General features: G+C 44.1%; 1 long non-coding RNA gene across 1 annotated transcript in view; it reads right to left on the reverse strand.

Moving 5' to 3' along the window:
* Positions 1 to 1,943: 1,943 nt before the first annotated feature.
* The window catches only part of LOC140492047 (uncharacterized), a 421,161-nt gene continuing 399,939 nt past the window's right edge, over positions 1,944 to 23,165 (reverse strand). The window contains exon 4 of the long non-coding RNA XR_011963481.1: positions 1,944 to 2,054. This is a non-coding gene — a long non-coding RNA (uncharacterized lncRNA). The remainder of the gene's footprint in view (positions 2,055 to 23,165) is intronic.

Genomic DNA, 23,165 nt, shown 5'->3' on the forward strand with positions numbered 1-23,165 from the left:
TATAAGCTGTTGTAACATATATCCTAAATGCACTTGCCTCCTAAAGGTACTGGTAGGGAATCCATGTTGGTATGTTGACACAAACCAACTTCAAGTTATAACTTATCGCATTTATACATAGATTTATTTTGTGTGAAAATGAGGCTACATTTAGGATAATGCCATTTTTTTGTACTCAGTCCTAAGAACATCAGCCATCCACACAGCAAAAGGAAGCTATTGTTCAGAATCTACCTGATAGTACATCTCTTGTGCATCATTGAAAGTTTATAAAAACAGAAATAGTCATAGTGAATACTGGGAAAGTTGAAAAAAATACAAAAATGATAAAAAGCTAAAATCTTGATGTCAAGAAAAAATATTGCCATCTTTTTTTTCATAATTTGGACTGAGAATAGGAATCATGATGTAATAAAGCTAGTAGTTTGTTAATCCTGACTTGTTTGGACAAATGGAGAAGGATGATCTTTGTGTCTATGGATCGTGTAGAAATGTTGTGGTGAATGTAAATTGTGAATTCAGAATCTTGCCAATGATCATCAGCTTCCTGATTTCTAACTCATTATCAGACCAACTTGTCTCATTTTATATAACACTTACAAATCTTCTCTCCTCCAGGGAACTAAATGGCACCTTTTCCTGACATCTAACTCAGAATGGTGATCTGGTGCCAGCAACCCTCTAGTTGCTTTTCCAGGCACACCTCCAATGCGACCTTCATCACAATGGTCCTACATGATCCATGAACACTATCCTCCTACTCCATTCAACCAAGTAAATCAGCCTCAACATATTACTAGCTTTGCTACATCATGACTCCTACTCTCATTTCACTTTGGACCTCAAAGCCATGTATACCTTGCATGCTTCACATTGTGTGCATGGCCATTCTTGCATGATTAGGTTGCATTTACTGGCTCTTAGATGCTCACTGTCTTAGTGCTCACTGACTTTGTGCTTGCTTGGAGGCTGCCAGCTTCTGAGGCTAGCAATGTTTTTAGTTCAGAGGATGGGCAGGGTACCTCTGACATTTGGGAGTACTGAACAATCAAGGAGGTGGAAATATCACTGTACAGGACCATGCTACGTCAATGTCTAACAGGGTATTCCTGCTTAATGCAAAGGACATGTGGACCTGGTTATTTTTGCAAGGTTTGACCATTTATTTTGTTGAATAAATGTTTTGTCATCTATGTGATAGCATGCTTAATCTCTTAAGGTGGTCCCACTCTCAGGTGTCTATGCTTTACTGACGCTACTGACTATTAGAAATAAAGCAGTAATCTATGAGACAGGGCAGCAACAGTGCAAGGCCCTAAGATTGATTCATTTATAAGACTTCAATCAGTGTGTGGTCTGGCCTTGACTGGAACTTACACAGGCTTTGACATGACAGGCAGGCATGAGGTGGAGAGGCCAGGAACCACCTGAAATGTCATCAGAGGAAACTTTTGAAGGTCCTGTGTTTTGCTCCTCTTCTCTGCTGGCAACACCTAGGATTCCTGAGAGGAAGAGGCATCTGAAGTGACATTGAGAACCTTTGTACTCCTCTTACCTTGCAAGTGCTGCTGAACAACTATGGTTAGAATGATGGAGAACAGGTGTACGCACATATCCAGCAGACACTGAGTAAACTGGACTTGGGCTTAATGGCAGTCACTAACAGCTCCATGGAGACAGACAGACACATGATGCAGTTTGCTGATTGCCTACCACTCCCTTGCCTGTCTGTGTTTTCACAAGTCACTAATGACCAAGTTGTGAATGAGTCTTCTGCCAAGAGCTGTGCAGCTGCCTGTTCTCCAGCAAGTTCTCTGACTGCCAGAGACCAGGGCATTCCTTTCTCGCCAGGCTGCTGAGTTGTGCCAGTGAGGTGCTCCCCAGACTGTGCTCCCAGCTCAAACCTAGATAGAGGACTCACTGAAGTGAAAAGATCTGACTTACCATTGCATTCTCTGAGGAATAAGTGAAGTACTCTCCATAAGTAGAGGTGGAACTGAGGATCTCTGTTGTTGGCCTCTTCTGGACAGATGTCCACTGGGTGCAACTGGTGCCTGCATAAGAGATCATAAGACAAAGAAGCATAAGTTAGGCCATTCAGCCCATTGAGTCTGCTCCGCCATTCAATCATAACTGATAAGTTTCTCAACCACATTCTTCTGCTTTCTCCCTACAACCGTTGATCCCCTTGAAAGTCAAGAACCTATCTATTTCAGTCTTAGATATACTCAATGACCTAGCCTCTATAGTCTTTTGTCATAATGAATTCCATCGATTCACCACTCACTGGCTGAAAAAGCTTTTTCTTATCTCCATTCTAAAAGATCTTCTTTTTACTTTAAGGCTGTGCCCTTGGGTCTTAGTCTCTCCTGCCAATGGAAACATCTTTCCAACATCTACTCTGTCCAGGCCATTCTGTACTCTGGGCCCTTATCTGATTCAGCAATCTCCTGTGCTGCGCCTTGTCAAAATCCTTCTTGAAGTCCAGGTAGATAACATCCAATGGCTTTCCTTGATCTAACCTTCTTGTTAACTTCCTCAAAGACTTCTAGCAGATTTGTCAGACATGACCTTCCCTTGATGAAGCCAGGCTGACTTTGCCCTATTTTACCATGCACTTCCAAGTATTCAGAAATCTCATCCTTCACAATGGATTCTCATGACTGAGATTGGACTAATTGGTCTATAATTTTCCATCTTTTACTTTACTCCCTTTTTAAACAGGGGTGTCACGTTAGTGATTTTCCAGTCCTCTGGGATCCTCCCTGACCCTAGCCATTCCTGAAACATCACGGCTGATGTAGCCACTATCTCTTCAGCTATCTCACTTAGAGCTCTGGGGTGTCATCCTCAGATGAGAGAGAATTTGTTGTGTAAGTGGAAGTGAGGGTTAAGAGTGAGTTAGCATTGGTGGTAAGGGGAGAACTGAAAGCATAGCACAATGAAGAACACTCGGCTAGTTGGACATGGATGAGTCCCTGCCCTGACAGTTGTGGTTATTGTATTCTCCAGCCAAATCCAGGATGTTTTCCTCATATGGTGTGGGGAAAATCATAACCACTATACCCCACCATTCTTGGTCCTCTCGGCACAGTTAAGCGACACTTTTTTCTTTAGTAAGATAACCGGAGGGATTGAGTATGATGGAAGTGAATGGGAGCGGCATTAGAGGTGATGCAGGAACAGAAGACATGGTGTTGTGGTCTTGGTGTGTGCGAAGGAAGAAGACAGGAAGGATTGGTAGCTGAATAAAATGAACGAGAGCTGTTAAGTGGACCCAACGTAGCTGTGAGAGTGGAGGTCCAGAGTGTTGATGCAATGGCAGAGTCGGAATGAGTGGTGACCCTGTGAGTCTGTGGCCGTAGAAAGAAGATGCTGGCACTTACGCTTGCAAAGTGCAGAAGGTCATTAACCTTCTTCCTGAACTGCTATTGATTATGTTTTTCTTGGGACATTGCACTGATCCAGCCAGCTATTTCAGTCCAGATTGTCTGGTATTTGATGGCACCTCCTTGTTTGTTGATCAGCAGGATACAATGCTGCTGTCCTCTGCGTCATGTCATCCACCAGAATCTTCAGGCACTTGTCAGTGAATGCTGGAGCTAACTATCCATTTTGGACCGTATCCTAAGCGTAGTCTTAGCTACCATAGCATGAAAGAAAGTTCTAGGCTCTTAGTGTGTGTAGTTCAAATATGCCACCAATGGCATGAATATTGAATGGTTCTGGTCATGGTGAGCACTCCTGCCTTTCCTGCCCTGATTCTCTGAGATAGGTGCCACTGAGCCTGGCTGCATGGGTAATAAGGTGAAGAGCAGAATATTGCATCAGAAAAGTCACTGATACTATGATCGACTAAGCACCGTGAATCTCACTCGAAAAAAAAGAGTGAAAATCAGAAAATTAATTATAATTTATTGTGGAACCCAATGAAATTTAAATGGCAAGGGTGAGAAAACCAATTTTTCAGGTTTTGTTCTGCAAAGATAATTCTGCTGGTCTTTCCTAACTTTGTAACAATTAATGCAAGTAAGCGTGCATTCTTTATTTAAGTTCCAACAAACCTTTTTTGTTACTTTAATTGCAACTCAGATTTGAAACTGATAGATCTGCGTCTCTGGATTTGAGAGAAAAGATTGCTGTTATCTCATGTGAATCCTTTTCTATTAAATTCCATTAAACCAATCCAAAATGAATAGTTGAAATGTTACTGAGGGTTGTATCAAAACTAAAAATGGACTGACTTGTCTGACTGGCAGTTAATTAGTAAAATAATTGATTATTGATGTCTACACACTGAAATCTATACTACATTATTGCTCCACTCAAACTGAAGGCCATCAGTCAGAACTTGTTTATGAAGAGAATTTCAGCATAATTGAGCATAATTAACATTTATAAAATATTAATTTTCATATTGGACATCATTTGTTTTCTTTTATAAAGTTGAAAATCACTTAAAGTCAACTGATAAATTATTTACATTCGTTAATTAGGTACGATTGATGTGATGGAGTCTATAGGACAACACCCTCCTTAGGAGGCCAATTAAATATTGGTGCTGGTAATTTAAAATTGTAGTGAGTGCAGTAGTTACCTTGAAATGGCTTAAATCATTATGAAACTTCCTAGTCACTCTGGGAGACCATGCGGCGTCCATCAATATTTAAAAGAAACAAGCTATTTAATTGTTTTAACATTTGCAAATGCCAGAAGAAAATGGAGGGACAAATCCGAGAAAAAGGAACAGAATATGTTCATGTGACCTCTACATAGAATTAGGAAACTAATGATGGATAATTGCCTCACATTTGAAAGTTAACTCATAGACAATAATATCTTGAAATACATAATGTTGAAAAGAAAAGCAATGGATGAAAGATTCTGGAAACGGTTTTGTTGGAGTTGTCCATGGTTGAATCTAACAAAATGGCTATTAGGACTTTTCTTTTTAACTGACAGAGACAATTGAAGGGAATTGTAGCTGATGTAGCATTTCATATAGCTCAAATCATGGCCTTCTCAGAAAGACAACAAAATGCCTCAAATCTTAGTAAGATGAGACTAGAATCCAAACAGTAAAGTTCTGACAAGTCTACTTAGATGAAAACCATCTGAATCGAGATTTCTAATTATGAAATGAAATATAAAGAGAAAGCTTAACTTACCTGAGTGGAAGTGTTTTAAATAATTAAAATTACATATTAGAGTAGACATATATTCAAACAAGAATAGATCTTTAAATTTATTAGATGTTAGGGAATTAAATCTCTGAAGGCAGTTAGCCTTGGATGCAGAGATTAGTTTCAATAAACACCCTTGAAGAAACTGTTTTCTCGGTCAGCAAGAAGATTAGAACAATAAAAAGGTATAAGCAAGATAACATTGTTCGAGTGCTGAGAAGCAAATAATGTAGCAAGAGGGCAGAAATAATTTTGGAACAGGGTCACTGACACCTCGATAGAATGCCACTTTGCAAGTTGGATAAGAGGAAGCTGCTCTCGAAATTATTAACTTTGTCACAGAATCATAGTATTAGGTTTAATTATGTAGGACTTTATAAGTAACTTTGTATTATAGCTGATATTATAAATATTATAACAACTGATAGAAATTAACATCCTTTTTAATTTTCTGTACTAAGATCAGCAAGGGATATGAATGGTATGACTTTATATTATAGCTGATATTATAAATATTATAACAACTGATAGAAATTAACATCCTTTTTAATTTTCTGTACTAAGATCAGCAAGGGATATGAATGGTATGACCAAATTTGAAAGGTCATTAGTAATAAGAAAGTATATGATGCAGTGTTGGAATGTGGTCAATAATCATAAGAGCCCAAAAAAAAGGTGATTGGGAGTCTGGCTTACAAGATGATGGGAGGGACGAAGGTAGACTATGAAGTTGTCCATCATTGACTGTGTATTCACAGTATTGTACATATAGGTTGGAGGAAATATTCCAAGCACTGATGTCAATGTTGCATGTAACCATAGTAACATGGTATGTATAAATATCCTGTACTTTACTGGGAAAGGTAGGGTGTCGCTGACCTCCAATCTCAAGTGTAAATAAGAGGGTGATTGAGCTCCATGTGAAAGCAAGATTTGGAATCTCTGGCCTCATCCGCGCATCTGGTGAGGGGGGGCTCTGAATAAAGATCGATTTGTGCCACTGAATACCAGAACTCAGATTCCTCTTTAAAATCCCTCTGCAACAAGTTTTGAAAGATATTTCAAAGCAGTGACTGAAATTACCATTCCTTCAAGTCTACTATGCTTGCTTTATCACACATCACACAACATAATGTTAAATTGAGTATGAGATGTGTCAGACAGATTTTTACACGTTGAAATTAGATAACAGCAGTGTATTGCAGACAATCCACAGAATCACAGACAATATCAGATCAGTTGCTAGTTAAAGGATATTGTATCTCATTTCATGGATTGTATCTGCTGTTCAGTCTGTTTAATTGGGGTCTTGGGAAAGTTTTCTTGGTGAAATGACTTCAGAAACCTATTTGCATTGAGATCCAGGTTATATCTGTTATCCAGGCTTTATATCATTGATGATATTTGAACATTGAAATATAAACAAATACTTGGTTGAATGCTAAAGAATATCATAAAGTCAAAAGGAAGTTTGTAGGGGTGTCAAACTTATACAGTGAACCTGATCTGTAATCTTAACTCTTGGCAAGTATTCTACAGAAGTTATTAAACTATGAATAAAGATGAACCATACTAAAAGTTACTCACATTGAGATTTTAGTTACTCAAACTGCTACTCAGAATTCCTGACATGTTTTAGTTTGAAACATTGCATCAACATTTGAAACACATCACAGAACTGAGGCTATCTTGAGCATGATGTTGAGGTTATGTCACAAAACTGAGAACATGTTGTTATGTTCTGCAAATTTTTGTTTAGGGATCCAAAACACAGAATGAATAATTCTTCCAATGATCTCCAATTTGTAATAATATCATGCTGGACAATAGAATTCGTAACAGTAATGTCAGAAACTGGCCCTTCAATAGAGTTTCATACAACAGTTCAATTGATTACACTTGGATCTCATCTGCTATCAGCACGTTCAGAGACAGAAAATAAGATTACTTTGTGCTGTGCTTTTTTTTCAAAAGGTATAGTAGACCTCACAGGGAGGACTGTAAAATAAGTCTTTGCTTTTGAAAGTTGAAAAAATGGCACCTGTACTTCTCAACTGATTTGCATTTGCTATGCCTTGCAATGGAAATGGTACATAGAAACGTGGAAAATAGGAGCAGGAATAGGCCATTCAGCCCTCTGAGCCTGCTCTGCCATTCATCATGTTTGATCATTCACCTAGTGCACTGTTCCTGCTTTCTCCTCATTACCTTTTTCTTCCTTTAGCCCTGAGAACTAATTCTAACTCTTTTTTGTAAACTACCATTCTATTGAATCAGCATCAGGAAGTCTGCTTGGAAATATATGTCATGACAGTTGTATTCATTATGATTGCTTTTCTTTTATTTATTAGCCTATTTTTTCCTAATCAATCAGTTCAGAGATGTAATCACACACCTCTGGAGCAGGTAGTGCTAGAAGTCAGGTCTCTTGGTTCAGGGGAAGGGACACTACCACTGTGCAACAGGAGGGCCCCAATGATTATTTTTATAGGTATCAAAAATAAATGAATTCAGCTAAACAGGTGATCTATTGATCCATAGATAATTTATTCTTTTGAGAAGCTGTAATATCAGCTTATGCCTTTGATGTGGCTTATAAACCAAATAAGCTTTTTGAATTTTACATTATCTTTTGTACTGGAATAGGTTTTATTTGCCAGTATCAATGACAGTGCGTATGAATTCAGGAATTTATAAAACTTCTGAAGTGTTTTTTTTATTGACCTAAAATAATTCACATTGCTATTGCCTGCCTCCTGATAATTGTCCATAATAGACACAGAATAAGTGAGTATATAGGGTGCATGGTATGTTATGGAGCTGTATTAGGATGGCATTGGTGGTCTAAGGGGGTATGGGATGTCATAGATGACAAAGGAGTGAATGTGGTGGCTGTGGCTGATCTGAGAGGGCATGTCATAGTAATAGGGAATAAAGGTGTGAGTGAAATTTCGAGTATATTTCATCAATATTGGGACCTGGCCTGCAGAGTTCTATTTGATTTGACCCCTCCACACCCTCATGCACACCATTGCTGCTCACAAAATGAGATGCAAATCCAAATCTGTGTGGAAAGTCACACAAGAGTCAGGTATACTTTTTGAAATGTGAAAATCTCATCCAACTCATCTCAAACAGGCCACCTGATATTCTCATCAGTCATGAAAAGTGAAGGAGGTGTCGTATTTAACAGAATACAATGGTAAGCAAGAACTGCTTTAATGTGCAAAATGAAGTGCATGGAAATGTAGAATTCCAGTTTACTACAAGTGTTCTTTGATTTGTCAGATATTATTATTGTTGACACTTGTACATGAACTGACCATGGGTTAGTGGTAGCATTTTGATCACTGAGTCAACGAGTGCAGGAATTCAACGCGATTCCAGACAATTCTGGTGATTGGCAACAGGAGCTTAAGCTCTGGATTCTGGATTGCCACCATGCGTGGCTCACATCTTATGGCAAGAGTGGGTGGGTAAACATATCAAGCACCCACACTTGAAAGTACTCAGATTTTGAGTTGCGATCTCTGCAGTTATAACTTTAACTGAGGCGAAGATATTTTCCCTTGAAAGCTTCATGAACATTTTGTTAATTCAATTCCACTTGTCATGTGAGGTAATTGCAAGGCAGGTTCAAACCCTTCATCATGATTTCAACTTCATCAATGAGCAACCAAGGAATAGGATTTTCTACCAACCATGGGCGTAATGATCTAGATCTAGGCCTGATACCACTAGCAGCAGGCCTGAGGCAGGGACTGTGTGGAATGATTCCAGAACAAACAGATTAAAACACCCACATCTTTTACCAAAACAAAATCCGCTTGGTTCTCAGAAGGAATCAATAGTGAGGTATGAGCTATACTGAGAAAATGTCAAAATTGACAGCAATTAAAAACATCTTATCTATTTAAACTCCTATCTGATCACCCCCAGTTAGGAACAGAGTGGGATGGAGTGGCGAGTTAGGAACAGAGTGGGATGGAGTGGCGAGTTACGAACAGAGTGCGATAGAGTGGCTAGTTTGGAACAGAGAGGGAAGGAGTGGCTAGTTAGGAACAGAGAGGGATGGAGTGGCGAGTTACGAACAGAGTGCAATGGAGTGGCTATTTAGGAACAGAGTGGGATGGAGTGGTTAGTTAGGAATAGCATGGGATGGAGTTTCGAGTTAGGAACAGAGTGGGATGGAGTGGATAGTTAGGAACAGAGTGGGATGGAGTGGCTATTTAGGAACAGAGTGGGAGGGAGTTACTAGTTAGGAACAGAGAGAGATGGAGTGGCTATTTAGGAACAGAGTGGAATGGAGTGTCTATTTAGTAACACAGAGGAATGGAGCGACTAGTAAGTGAGAGATGGAGTGGCTAGTTAGCCACAGAGTGGGCTGGAGTGACTAGTTAGGAACAGAGTGTGATGGAGTGGCTATTTAGGAACAGAGAGGGATGGAGTGACTGGATAGGAACAGAGTGGGATGGAGTGGCTATTCAGGAACAGCCTGGGATGGAGTGACTAGTTAGGAACAGAGAGGGATGGAGTGACTAGTTAGGAACAGAGCGGAATGGAGTGGCTATTTAGGAACAGTGTGTGATGGAGTGACTAGATAGGAACAGAGAGAGATGGAGTGACTGGATAGGAACAGACTGGCATGGAGTGGAAATTTGGAAACAGAGTGGGATGGAGTGACAAGTTAAGGACAGAGTGGGATGGAGTGGCAATTTGAGAACAGAGAGGGATGGAGTGGCAATTTTGGCACAGAGATGGATGGAGTGGCTAGTTAGGAGCACAGATGGATGGAGTGGCTATTTATGAACGGAGAGGGATGGAGCAGCTATTTAGGAACACAGTGGGATGGAGTGACTAGTTAGGAACAGAGAGGGATTGAACAGCTATTTAGGAACAGAGAGGGATGGAGTGGCTAGTTAGGAGCAGAGTGGGATATATTGGTGAGTTAAGAACAGAATGGGATGTAGTGGCTAGTTAGGAACAGAGAGGGATGGAGTTGCTCGTTACGAACACAGAGGAATGGAGTGGCTATTTATGAACAGAGAAGCATGGAGCGGCTATTTAGGAACACAGTAGGATGGAGTGACTAGTTAGGAACAGAGAGGGATTGAATGGCAATATTGGAACAGAGAGTGATGGAGTTGCTAGTTAGGAGCAGAGTGGGATGGAGTGGCTATTTAGGAACAGAGTGCAATGGAGTGACTAGTTAGGAACAGAGATGGATGGATTGAGTTGCAATATTGGAACAGAGGGGGATGGAGTGGCAATTTCGGAACAGAGGGGGATGGAGTGGCTAGTTGGGAAGAGAGAGGGATTGAGTGGCAATTTCGGAACAGAGAGGGATGGAGTGGCTATTTAGGAGCAGAGTGGGATATAGTGGCGAGTTAGGACCAGAGTGGAATGAAATGACTGGTTAGGAACAGAGTGCAATAGAGTGTCTAGTTTGGAACAGAGAGGGAAGAAGAGGCTAGTTAGGAACAGAGAGGGATGGAGTGGCGAGTTACGAACAGAGTGCGATGGAGTGGCTCTTTAGGAACAGAGTGGGATGGAGTGGCTAGTTAGGAATAGCATGGGATGGAGTTTCGAGTTAGGAACAGAGTGGAATGGAGTGGCCAGTTAGGAACAGAGTGGGATGGAGTGGATAGTTAGGAACAGACTGGGATGGAGTAGCTATTTAGGAACAGAGTGGGATGGAGTTACTAGTTAAGAACAGAGAGAGATGGAGTGGCTAGTTAGGAACAGAGCGGGATGGAGTGGCTATTTAGGAACAGAGTGGGATGGAGTGTCTATTTAGTAACACAGAGGAATGGATCAACAAGTTAGGGAGAGATGGAGTGGCTAGTTAGGAACAGAGAGGGAAGGAGTGACTAGTTAGGAACAGAGAGGGATGGAGTGGCTAATTCGGAACAGAGTGGGATTGAGTGGCAATTTTGGAACACAGAGGGATGGAGTGGCTAGTTAGGAGCAGAGTGGGATATAGTGGCGAGTTAGGAACAGAGTGGAATGAAGTGACTAGTTAGGAACAGAGAGGGATGGAGTGGCTATTTAGGAACAGAATGGAATGGAGTGTCCATTTAGGAACACAGAGGAATGGAGTGACTAGTGAGGAACAGAGTGGGATTGAGTGACTAGTTAGGAACAGAGAGAGATGGAATGGCTAGTTAGGAACAGAGAGGAAGGAGTGGCCAATTAGGAACAGAGAGGGATGGAGTGGCGAGTTTGGAACAGAGTGGGATGGAGTGACTAGTTAGGAACAGTGAGGGATGGAGTGGCTAGTTAGAAACAGAGATGGAAGGAGTGGCCAATTAGGAACAGAGTGGCATAGAGTGGTGAGTTTGGAACAGAGTGGGATGGAGTGGCGAGTTAGGAACAGAGAGGGAAGGAATGGCTATTTAGGAACAGAGTGGAAGAGCGTGGCGATTGAGGAACACAGAGGGTTGGAGTGATTCATTAGGAACAGAGAGGGTTGGAGTGAATATTTAGGAACAGAGAGGGATGGAGTGACTAGTTAAGAACACAGATGGATGGAGTTGCTATTTTGGAACAGATAGGGATGGAGTGACTAGTTAGGAACAGAGAGGGATGGAGTGGCTAATTAGGAACTGAGAGGAATGGAGAGGCTATTTAGGAACAGAGAGGGAAGGAATGGCCAATTAGGAACAGAGTGGGAGGGAGTGTCTAGTTAGGAACAGAGTGGGATGGAGCGGCAATTTCAAAACAGAGAGGGATGGAGTGGCCTTTTAGGAACAGAGTGGGATGGAGTGGCTAGTTACAAAAACAGAGGAATAGAGTGGCTATTTAAAAACAGAGAGGGATGCAGTGGCTATTTAGGAACACGGTGGGATGGAGTGACTAGTTAGGAACACAGAGGGATTGAGTGGCCAGTTAGGAACAGAGTGGGATGGATTGGCCTTTAGGAACAGATTGGGATGGAGTTACTAGTTAGCAACAGTGTGGGAAGGGGTAACGAGTTAGGAACAGAGAGGGAGGGAGTGGCTAGTTAGCAACAGAGTGGGATGGAGTGACTAGTTAGGAACACAGGTGGGATGGAGAAGCAAGTTATGAACAGAGAGGAATGGAGTGGCTACTTAGGAACAGAGAGGGATGAAGTGACTAGTTGGGAACAGAGTGGGCTGGAGTGACTAGTTAGGAACAGAGTGTGATGGAGTGACTAGTTAGGAACAGAGAGGGATGGAGTGACTGGATAGGAACAGAGTGGGATGGAGTGACTAGTTAGGAACAGAGAGGGATGGAGTGACTGGATAGGAACGGAGTGGGATGGAGTGGAAATTTGGAAACAGAGTGGGATGGAGTGACGAGTTAGGGACAGAGTGGGATGGAGTGGCATTTTCAGAACAGAGAAGGATGGAGTGGCAATTTTGGCACAGAGATGGATGGAGTGGCTCGTTAGGAGCACAGATGGATGGAGTGGCTATTTATGAACGGAGAGGGATGGAACAGCTATTTAGGAACACAGTGGGATGGAGTGACTAGTTAGGAACAGAGAGGGATTGAATGGCCATTTAGGAACAGAGAGGGATGGAGTGGCTAGTTAGGAGTAGAGTGGGATATATTGGTGAGTTAAGAACAGAATGGGATGTAGTGGCTAGTTAGGAACAGAGAGGGATGGAGTGGCTATTTATGAACAGAGAAGCATGGAGCGGCTATTTAGGAACACAGTAGGATGGAGTGACTAGTTAGGAACAGAGAGGGATTGAATGGCATATTGGAACAGAGAGGGATGGAGTTGCTAGTTAGGAGCAGAGTGGGATGGAGTGGCTATTTAGGAACAGAGTGCAATGGAGTGACTAGTTAGGAACAGAGATGGATTGAGTTGCAATATTGCAACAGAGAGGGATGGAGTGGTAATTTCGGAACAGAGAGGGATGGAGTGGCTAGTTAAAAGCAGAGTGGGATAAATTGGCGAGTTAAGAACAGAACGGGATGTATTGGCTAGTTAGGAACAGAGAGGGATTGAGTGGCAATTTCAGAACAGAGAGGGATGGAATGGCTATTTAGGAGCAGAGTGGGATATAGTGGCGAGTTAGGAACAGAATGCAATGAAGTGACTGGTTAGGAACAGAGTGCGATAGAGTGGCTAGTTTAGAACAGAGAGGGAAGGAGTGGCTAGTTAGGAACAGAGAGGGATGGAGTGGCGAGTTAGGAATAGCATGGGATGGAGTTTCGAGTTAGGAACAGAGTGGAATGGAGTGGCCAGTTAGGACCAGACTGGGATGGAGTGGCTATTTAGGAACAGAGTGGGAGGGAGTTACTAGTTAGGAACAGAGAGAGATGGAGTGGCTAGTTATGAACAGAGAGGGATGGAGTGGCTATTTAGGAACACAGTGGGATGGAGTGACTAGTTAGGAACACAGAGGAATGGAGCGACTAGTAAGTGAGAGATGGAGTGGCTAGTTAGCAACAGAGTGGGCTGGAGTGACTAGTTAGGAACAGAGTGTGATGGAGTGGCTATTTAGGAACAGAGAGGGATGGAGTGACTAGATAGGAACAGAGTGGGATGGAGTGGCTATTCAGGAACAGCCTGGGATGGAGTGACTAGTTAGGAACAGAGAGTAATGGAGTGGCTATTTAGGAGCAGAGTGGGATATAGTGGCGAGTTAAGAATAGAATGGGATGTAGTGGCTAGTTAGGAACAGAGTGTGATGGAGTTGTTAGTTAGGAACAAAGAGGGACGGAGTGACTAGTTAGGAACAGAGAGGGATGGAGTGGCTATTTAGAAACAGAGTGGGATGGAGTGACTAGTTTGCAACAGAGAGGGAAGGAGTGGCTAGTTAGGAACAGAGAGGGATGGAGTGGCGAGTTAGGAATAGCATGGGATGGAGTTTCGAGTTAGGAACAGAGTGGAATGGAGTGGCCAGTTAGGACCAGACTGGGATGGAGTGGCTATTTAGGAACAGAGTGGGAGGGAGTTACTAGTTAGGAACAGAGAGAGATGGAGTGGCTATTTAGGAACAGAGTGGAATGGAGTGTCTATTTAGTAACACAGAGGAATGGAGCGACTAGTAAGTGAGAGATGGAGTGGCTAGTTAGCAACAGAGTGGGCTGGAGTGACTAGTTAGGAACAGAGTGTGATGGAGTGGCTATTTAGGAACAGAGAGGGATGGAGTGACTAGATAGGAACAGAGTGGGATGGAGTGGCTATTCAGGAACAGCCTGGGATGGAGTGACTAGTTAGGAACAGAGAGTAATGGAGTGGCTATTTAGGAGCAGAGTGGGATGGAGTGACTAGTTTGCAACAGAGAGGGAAGGAGTGGCTAGTTAGGAACAGAGAGGGATGGAGTGGCGAGTTAGGAATAGCATGGGATGGAGTTTCGAGTTAGGAACAGAGTGGAATGGAGTGGCCAGTAAGGACCAGACTGGGTTGGAGTGGCTATTTAGGAACAGAGTGGGAGGGAGTTACTAGTTAGGAACAGAGAGAGATGGAGTGGCTAGTTATGAACAGAGAGGGATGGAGTGGCTATTGCTGGAAAAGCACAGCAGGTTAGGCAGCATCCAAGGAACAGGAGAATCGACGTTTCGGGCATCAGAGAGGGATCGTTTGTCTATTTAGGAACAGAGTGGAATGGAGTGTCTATTTAGTAACACAGAGGAATGGATAGACTAGTTAGGGAGAGATGAAGTGTTTCGTTAGGAACAGAGAGGGAAGGAGTGGCCAATTAGGAACAGAGAGGGATGGAGTGGCGAGTTTGGAACAGAGTGGGATGGAGTGACTAGTTAGGAACAGAGAGGGATGGAGTGGCTAGTTAGAAACAGAGAGGGAAGGAGTGGCCAATTAGGAACAGAGTGGGATAGAGTGGTGAGTTTGGAACAGAGTGGGATGAAGTGGCGAGTTTGGAACAGAGAGGGAAGGGGTGGCCAATTAGAAACAGAGGGAAGGAGTGGCGAGTTAGGACCAGAGAGGGAAGGAGTGGCTATTTAGGAACAGAGTGGAACAGAGTGGTGATTGAGGAACACAGAGGGATGGAGTGATTCATTAGGAACAGAGAGGGATAGAGTGACTAGTTAGGAACAGAGAGGGATGGAGTGGCTAGTTAGGAACAGAGAGGAATGGAGAGGCTATTTAGGAATAGAGAGGGAAGGAGTGGCCAATTAGGAACAGAGTGGGAGGGAGGGTCTAGTTAGAAACAGAGAGGGAAGGAGTGGCCAATTAGGAACAGAGTGGGAGGGAGGGTCTAGTTAGAAACAGAGAGGGAAGGAGTGGCCACTTAGGAACAGAGTGGGATAGAGTGGTGAGTTTGGGACAGAGTGGGATGGAGTGGCGAGTTAGGAACAGAGAGGGAAGGGGTGGCCAATTAGAAACAGAGGGAAGGAGTGGCGAGTTAGGACCAGAGAGGGAAGGAGTGGCTATTTAGGAACAGAGTGGAAGAGAGTGGCGATTGAGGAACTCAGAGGGATGGAGTGACTAGTTACGAACACAGAGGGATGGAGTGGCTATTTCTGAACAGATAGGGATGGAGTGACTAGTTACGAACACAGAGGAATGGTGTGGTTATTTATGAACAGAGAGGGATGGAGTGACTAGTTAGGAACAGAGAGGGATGGAGTGGCTAGTTAGGAACTGAGAGGAATGGAGAGGCTATTTAGGAACAGAGAGGGAAGGAGTGGCCAATTAGGAACAGAGTGGGAGGGAGTGTCTAGTTAGGAACAGAGTGGGATGGAGTGAGTAGTTAGCAACAGAGAGGGATGGAGTGGCAATTTCAAAACAGAGAGGGATGGAGTGGCTAGTTAGGAACAGAGTGGGATGGAGTGGCTAGTTACGAAAACAGAGGAATAGAGTGGCTATTTAAAAACAGAGAGGGTTGCAGTGGCTATTTAGGAACACAGTGAGATGGAGTGACTAGTTAGCAACACAGAGGGATAGAGTGGCTGTTTAGGAACAGAGTGGGATGGATTGGCCTTTCGGAACAGATTGAGATGGAGTTACTAGTTAGGAACACAGTGGGATGGAGAAGCAAGTTAGGAACAGAGAAGGATGGAGTGGCTACTTAGCAACAGAGAGGGATGGAGTGACTAGTTGGGAACAGAGTAGGATGGACTAATAGTTAGGAACAGAGTGAGATGGAGAGACAAGTTAGGACAGAGAGGGATGGAGTGGCTAGTTAGCAACAGAGTGGGCTGGAGTGACTAGTTAGGAACAGTGTGTGATGGAGTGGCTATTTAGGAACAGAGTGTGATGGAGTGGCTAGTTAGGAACAGAGAGGGACAGAGTGACTTGTTAGGAACAGAGGGGATGGTGTGACTAGTTAGGAAAAGCGTGGGATGGAGTGGAGAGTTTGGAAGAGAGTGGAATGGAGTGACTAGTTAGGAACAGAGTGGGATGGACTTATAGTTAGGAACACAGAGGGATGGAGTTACTAGATAGGAACAGAGTGGGATGGAGTGACTAGTTAGAAACAGAGTGTGATGGTGAGACTAGTTAGGAATAGAGAGGGATGGCGTGGTGAGTCAGGAACAGAGTGGGATGGAGTGTGTGTTGGAAACACAGTGGGATGGAGTTGCTATCTAGGGACAGAGAGGGATGGAGTGACTATTTAGGAACAGAGTGGAATAGAGCATCTATTTATTAAAACAGAGGAATGGAGTGACTAGTTAGGAACAGAGTGGAATGGAGTGGCTAGTTAGGAACACAGAGGAATGGTGCGACTAGTTAGGAACAGAGAGCGATGGAGTGGCTAGTTAGGAACAGAGAGGGAAGGAGTGGCCAATTAGGAACAGAGAGGGATGGAGTGGCGAGTTCGGAACAGCGTGGGATGGAGTGACCAGTCAGGAACAGAGAGGGATGGATTGGCTAGTTAAGAAAACAGAGGGATGGAGTGGCTATTTAGGAACAGAATGGAATGGAGTATCTAGTTCTAGAACAGAGGAATGGAGTGACTAGTTAGGAACAGAGAGAGATGGAGTGGCTATTTAAGAACAGAGTGGAATGGAGTGGCTAGTTAGGAACAGAGTGGTTTGGAGTGGCTATTTAGGAATAGAGTGAAATGGAGTGACTAGATAGGAACAGAGAGAGATGGAGTGGCTAGTTAGGAACAGAGTGGGATGCAGTAGCTAGTTAGGAACAGAGTGGCATAGAGAGGCTAGTTAGGAACAGAGAGGGAAGGAGTGGCTATTTAGGAACAGAGAGGGAATGAGTGGCCAACTAGGAACAGAGAGGGATGGAGTGGCGCGTTAGGAACAGAGTGGGAAGGAGTGGCCAATTAGGAACAGAGTGGGATGAAGTGGTGAGTTATGAACAGAGAGGGATGGAATGGTTATTTAGGAAAAGAGTGGAAGGGAGTGGCTATTTAGGAACACAGAGGGATGGAGTGACTAGTTAGGAACACAGATGGATGGAGTGGCTATTTAGTAACACAGAAGAATGGAGTGACTAGTAACGAAAACAGAGGGATGGAGTGGCTCTTTAGGAACAGAGTGGGATGGAGTGGCTCTTTAGGAACAGAGTGGAATGGAGTGTTTATTTAGTAACACAGAGGAATGGAGCGACTAGTTAGAAACAGAGTGGGATGGAGTGGCCATGTAGGAACAGAGAGGGATGGGGTGCGAGTTAGGAACAGAGTGGGATGTAGTGACTAGTTAGGAACCGAGAGGGAAGGAGTGGCCAATTAGGAACAGAATGGGATGGAGTGGCGAGTTAGGAAAAGAGAGGGATGGAGTGACTAGTTACGAACACAGAGGAATGGAGTGGATATTGAAGAACAGAGAGGGATGGAGTGACTAGTTAGGAATACAGATGGATGGAGTGGCTATTTAGGAACAGATAGGGATGGAGTGACTAGTTACGAACACAGAGGAATGGAGTGGATATTGAGGAACAGAGAGGGATGGAGTGGCTATTTCGGAACAGAGAGGGAAGAAGTGGCTACTTAGGAGCAGAGTGGGATGGAGTGACCAGTTAGGAACAGAGAGGAATGGAGTGACTAGTTAGGACCTGACAGGGATGGAGTGACTAGTTAGGAACAAAGTGGGATGGAGTGTAGATTTAGGAACAGAGTGTGATGGAGTGGCTATTTAGAAATGGAGAGGGATAGAGAGACTAGTTAGGAACAGAGAGAGATGGAGTGGCTAGTTAGTAACAAAGTGGGATGGAGTGGCTATTTAGAAATGGAGAGGGATAGAGAGACTAGTTAGGAACAGAGACAGATGGAGTGGCTAGTTAGTAACAAAGTGGGATGGAGTGGCTATTTAGGAACGGAGAGGGATGGAGAGACTAATTAGGAACAGAGTGCGATGGAGTGGCTGGTTAGTAACAGCGTGGGACGAAGTGGCGAGTTAGGAACAGAGTGAAATGGAGTGGCTATTTAGGAACAGAGTGGGATGGAGTGACTAGTTAGGAACAGAGAGGGATGAAGTGGATGGTTAGTAACAGAGAAGGATGGAGTGGCTATTTCGGAACAGAGGAAGAAGGAGTGGCTAGTTCAGAACAGAGTAGGATGGAGTGACGAGTTATGAATAGAGTGGGATGGAGGGGCTCATTAGGAACAGAATGGAATGGAGTGACTAGTTTGGAACAGAGAGAGATGGAGTGACGAGTTCGGAACAGAGAGGGATGGAGTGGCTATTTAGGAAGAGAGTGCGATGTAGTGGCTAGTTAGGAACAGAGAAGGATGGAGTGGCTGGTTAGGAACAGAGAGAGAAGGAGTGGCGAGTTAGGACCAGAGAGGGAAGGAGTGGCTATTTAGGAACATAGTGGAAGGGAGCGGTTACTTAGGAACACAGAGGGATGGAGTGACCAGTTAGGAACAAAGTGGGATGGAGTGCAGATTTAGGAACAGAGTGTGATGGAGTGGCTATTTAGGAACGGAGATGGATGGATAGACTAGTTAGGAACAGAGAGAGATGGAGTGGCAAGTTCGGAACAGAGTGCAATGGAGTGGCTATTTAGGAACAGAATGGAATGGAGTGGCTAGTTAGGAACAGAGAGGGATGGTGTGGCTAGTTAGAAACAGAGAGGGAAGGAGTGGCGAGTTAGGACCAGAGTGGAAGAGAGTGGCAACTGAGGAACAGAGAGGGATGGAGTAATTCGTTAGGAACAGAGAGGAATGGAGAGGCTATTTAGGAAGAGAGTGGGATGGATTGGCCTTTAGGAACAGATTGGGATGGAGTTACTAGTTAGGAACACAGTGTGATGGAAAAGCAAGTTAGGAACAGAGAGGGATGGAGTGACTAGTTGGGAACAGAGTGGGATGGACTAATAGTTAGGAACAGAGTGAGATGGAGTGACGAGTTAGGAACAGAGAGGGATGGAGTGGCTTGTTAGCAACAGAGTGGGCTGGAGTGACAAGTTAGGAACAGTGTGTGATGGAGTGGCTATTTAGGAACAATGTGTTATGGAGTGACTAGTTAGGAACAGATTGAGGAACACAGAGGGATGGAGTGATTCGTTAGGAACACAGAGGGATGGAGTGGCTATTTCTGAACAGATAGGGATGGAGTGACTAGTTACGAACACAGAGGAATGGTGTGGTTATTTATGAACAAGAGGGATGGAGTGACTAGTTAGGAACAGAGAGGAATGGAGAGGCTATTTAGGAACAGAGAGGGAAGGAATGGCGAATTAGGAACAGAGTGGGAGGGAGTGACTAGTTAGGAACAGAGAAGGATGGAGTGGCTAGTTAGAAACAGAGAGGGAAGGAGTGGCCAATTAGGAACAGAGAGGGAAGGAGTGGCGAGTTAGGGCCAGAGAGGGAAGGAGTGGCTATTTAGGAAGAGTGGAAGAGAGTGGCGATTGAGGAACTCAGAGGGATATAGTGACTAGTTACGAACACAGAGGGATGGAGTGGCTATTTCTGAACAGATAGGGATGGAGTGACTAGTTACGAACACAGAGGAATGGTGTGGTTATTTATGAACAGAGAGGGATGGAGTGACTAGTTAGGAACAGAGAGGGATGGAGTGGCTAGTTAGGAACAGAGAGGGAAGGAGTGGTCAATTAGGAACAGAGTGGGAGGGAGTGTCTAGTTAGGAACAGAGTGGGATGGAGTGAGTAGTTATCAACAGAGAGGGGTGGAGTGGCAATTTCAAAACAGAGAGGGATGGAGTGGCTAGTTAGGAACAGAGTGGGATGGAGTGGCTAGTTACGAAAACAGAGGAATAGAGTGGCTATTTAAAAACAGAGAGGGATGCAGTGGCTATTTAGGAACACAGTGAGATGGAGTGACTAGTTAGCAATACAGAGGGATAGAGTGGCTATTTAGGAAGAGAGTGGGATGGATTGGCCTTTCTGAACAGATAGGGATGGAGTTACTAGTTACGAACACAGAGGAATGGTGTGGTTATTTATGAACAGAGAGGGATGGAGTGACTAGTTAGGAACAGAGAGGGATGGAGTGGCTAGTTAGGAACAGAGAGGGAAGGAGTGGTCAATTAGGAACAGAGTGGGAGGGAGTGTCTAGTTAGGAACAGAGTGGGATGGAGTGAGTAGTTATCAACAGAGAGGGGTGGAGTGGCAATTTCAAAACAGAGAGGGATGGAGTGGCTAGTTAGGAACAGAGTGGGATGGAGTGGCTAGTTACGAAAACAGAGGAATAGAGTGGCTATTTAAAAACAGAGAGGGATGCAGTGGCTATTTAGGAACACAGTGAGATGGAGTGACTAGTTAGCAATACAGAGGGATAGAGTGGCTATTTAGGAAGAGAGTGGGATGGATTGGCCTTTCGGAACAGATTGGGATGGAGTTACTAGTTAGGAACACAGTGGGATGGAGAAGCAAGTTAGGAACAGAGAGGGATGGAGTGACTAGTTGGGAACAGAGTGGGATGGACTAATAGTTAGGAACAGAGTGAGATGGAGTGACGAGTTAGGAACAGAGAGGGATGGAGTGGCTAGTTAGCAACAGAGTGGGCTGGAGTGACTAGTTAGGAACAGTGTGTGATGGAGTGGCTATTTAGGAACAGTGTGTGATGGAGTGACTAGTTAGGAACAGAGAGGGATGGAGTGACTGGAAAGGAACAGAATGGGATGGAGTGGCTATTTAGGAACAGCCTGGGATGGAGTGACTAGATAGGAACAGAGAGGGATGGAGTGGCTATTTAGGAGCAGCCTGGGATGGAATGACTAGTTAGGAACAGAGAGGAATGGAGTGGCTATTTAGGAACAGAGTGTGATGGAGTGGCTATTTGGAAACAAAGTGGGATGTAGTGATGAGTTAGGGACAGAGTGGGATGGAGTGGTAATTTCAGAACAGAGAGGGTTGGTGTGGCTCGTTAGGAGCACAGATGGATGGAGTGGCTATTTGTGAACAGAGAGGGATGGAGCAGCTATTTAGGAACACAGTGGGATGGAGTGACTAGTTAGGAACAGAGAGGGATTGAATGGCTATTTAGGAACAGAGTGGGATTGAGTGGCAATATCAGAACAGGAAGGGATGGATTGGCAATTTCGGAACAGAGAGGGATGGAGTGGCTATTTAGGAGCAGAGTGGGATATAGTCGCGAGTTAAGAACAGAATGGGATGTAGTGGCTAGTTAGGAACAGAGTGCGATGGAGTGGCTAGTTAGGAACAGAGTGCGATGGAGTGGCTAGTTAGGAACAGAGAGGGACGGAGTGACTTGTTAGGAACAGAGAGGGATGGTGTGACTACTTAGGAAAAGCGTGGGATGGAGTGGAGAGTTAGGAAGAGAGTGGGATGGAGTGACTAGTTAGGAACAGAGTGGGATGGACGTATAGTTAGGATCACAGAGGGATGGAGTTACTAGGTAGGAACAGAGTGGGATGGAGTGACTAGTTAGAAACAGAGTGTGATGGTGAGACTAGTTAGGAACAGAGAGGGATGGAATGGTGAGTCAGGAACAGAGTGGGATGGAGTGTGTGTTGGAAATACAGTGGGATGGAGTGGCTAGCTAGGGACAAAGAGGAATGGAGTGGTCATTTAGGAATAGAGTGGGATAGAGTGGCTATTTAGGAACACAGAGGGATGGAGTGACTATTTAGGAACAGAGTGGAATGGAGCATCTATTTATTAAAACAGAGGAATGGAGTAACTAGTTAGGAAAACAGAGGGATGGAGTGGCTATTTAGGAACAGAGTGGAATGGAGTGTCCATTTAGGAACACAGAGGAATGGTGCGACTAGTTAGGAACAGAGAGCGTTGGAGTGGCTAGTTAGGAACAGAGAGGGAAGGAGTGGCCAATTAGGAACAGAGAGGGATGGAGTGACTAGTTAGGAACAGAATGGAATGGAGCAGCTATTTAGGAATGGACAGGGATGGAGTGACTAGTTAGGAACAGAGAGGAATGGAGTGACTAGTTCGGAACAGAGAGGGAAGGAGTGGCCAATTAGGAACAGAGAGGGAAGGAGTGGCCAATTAGGAACAGAGTGGGATGGAGTGGCGAGTTTGGGACAGAGAGGGATGGAGTGGTTATTTAGGAACAGAGAGGAATGGAGTGACTCGTTAGGAACAGAGAGGGATGGAGTGGATATTTAGGAACACAGAGAATGGAGTGACTAGTTAGGAACAGATATGGATGGAGTGGCTCGTTACGAACACAGAGGAATGGAGTGGATATTTAGGAACAGAGAGGGATGGAGTGACTAGTTAGGATGGAGTGACTAGTTTGTCATTTTTATAAATGACCTGGAGGAGGGGCTAGAAGGTTGGGTGAGCAAGTTTGCAGATGATACGAAAGTCAGTGGAGTTGTTGACAGTGAGGAAGGATGTGTCAGGTTACAGCGGGATATAGATAAGCTGCAGAGCTGGGCAGAAAGTTGGCAAATGGAGTTCAATGTAGCTAAGTGTGAGGTGATTCACTTTTGTAAGAGTAACAAAAAGATGGGGTACTGGGCTAATGGTCGGATACTTGGTAGTGTGGATGAGCAGAGAGATCTTGGTGTCCATGTGCACAGATCTCTGAAAGTTGCCACCCAGGTAAATAGTGCGGTGAAGAAGGCATATGGCGTACTGGCTTTTATTGGTAGAGAAATTGAGTTCCGGAGTCCTGAGGTCATGTTGCAGTTGTATAA

Source organism: Chiloscyllium punctatum, chromosome 20 (genome assembly GCF_047496795.1).
Source record: "Chiloscyllium punctatum isolate Juve2018m chromosome 20, sChiPun1.3, whole genome shotgun sequence".
In the NCBI taxonomy this organism is placed as follows: domain Eukaryota; kingdom Metazoa; phylum Chordata; class Chondrichthyes; order Orectolobiformes; family Hemiscylliidae; genus Chiloscyllium; species Chiloscyllium punctatum.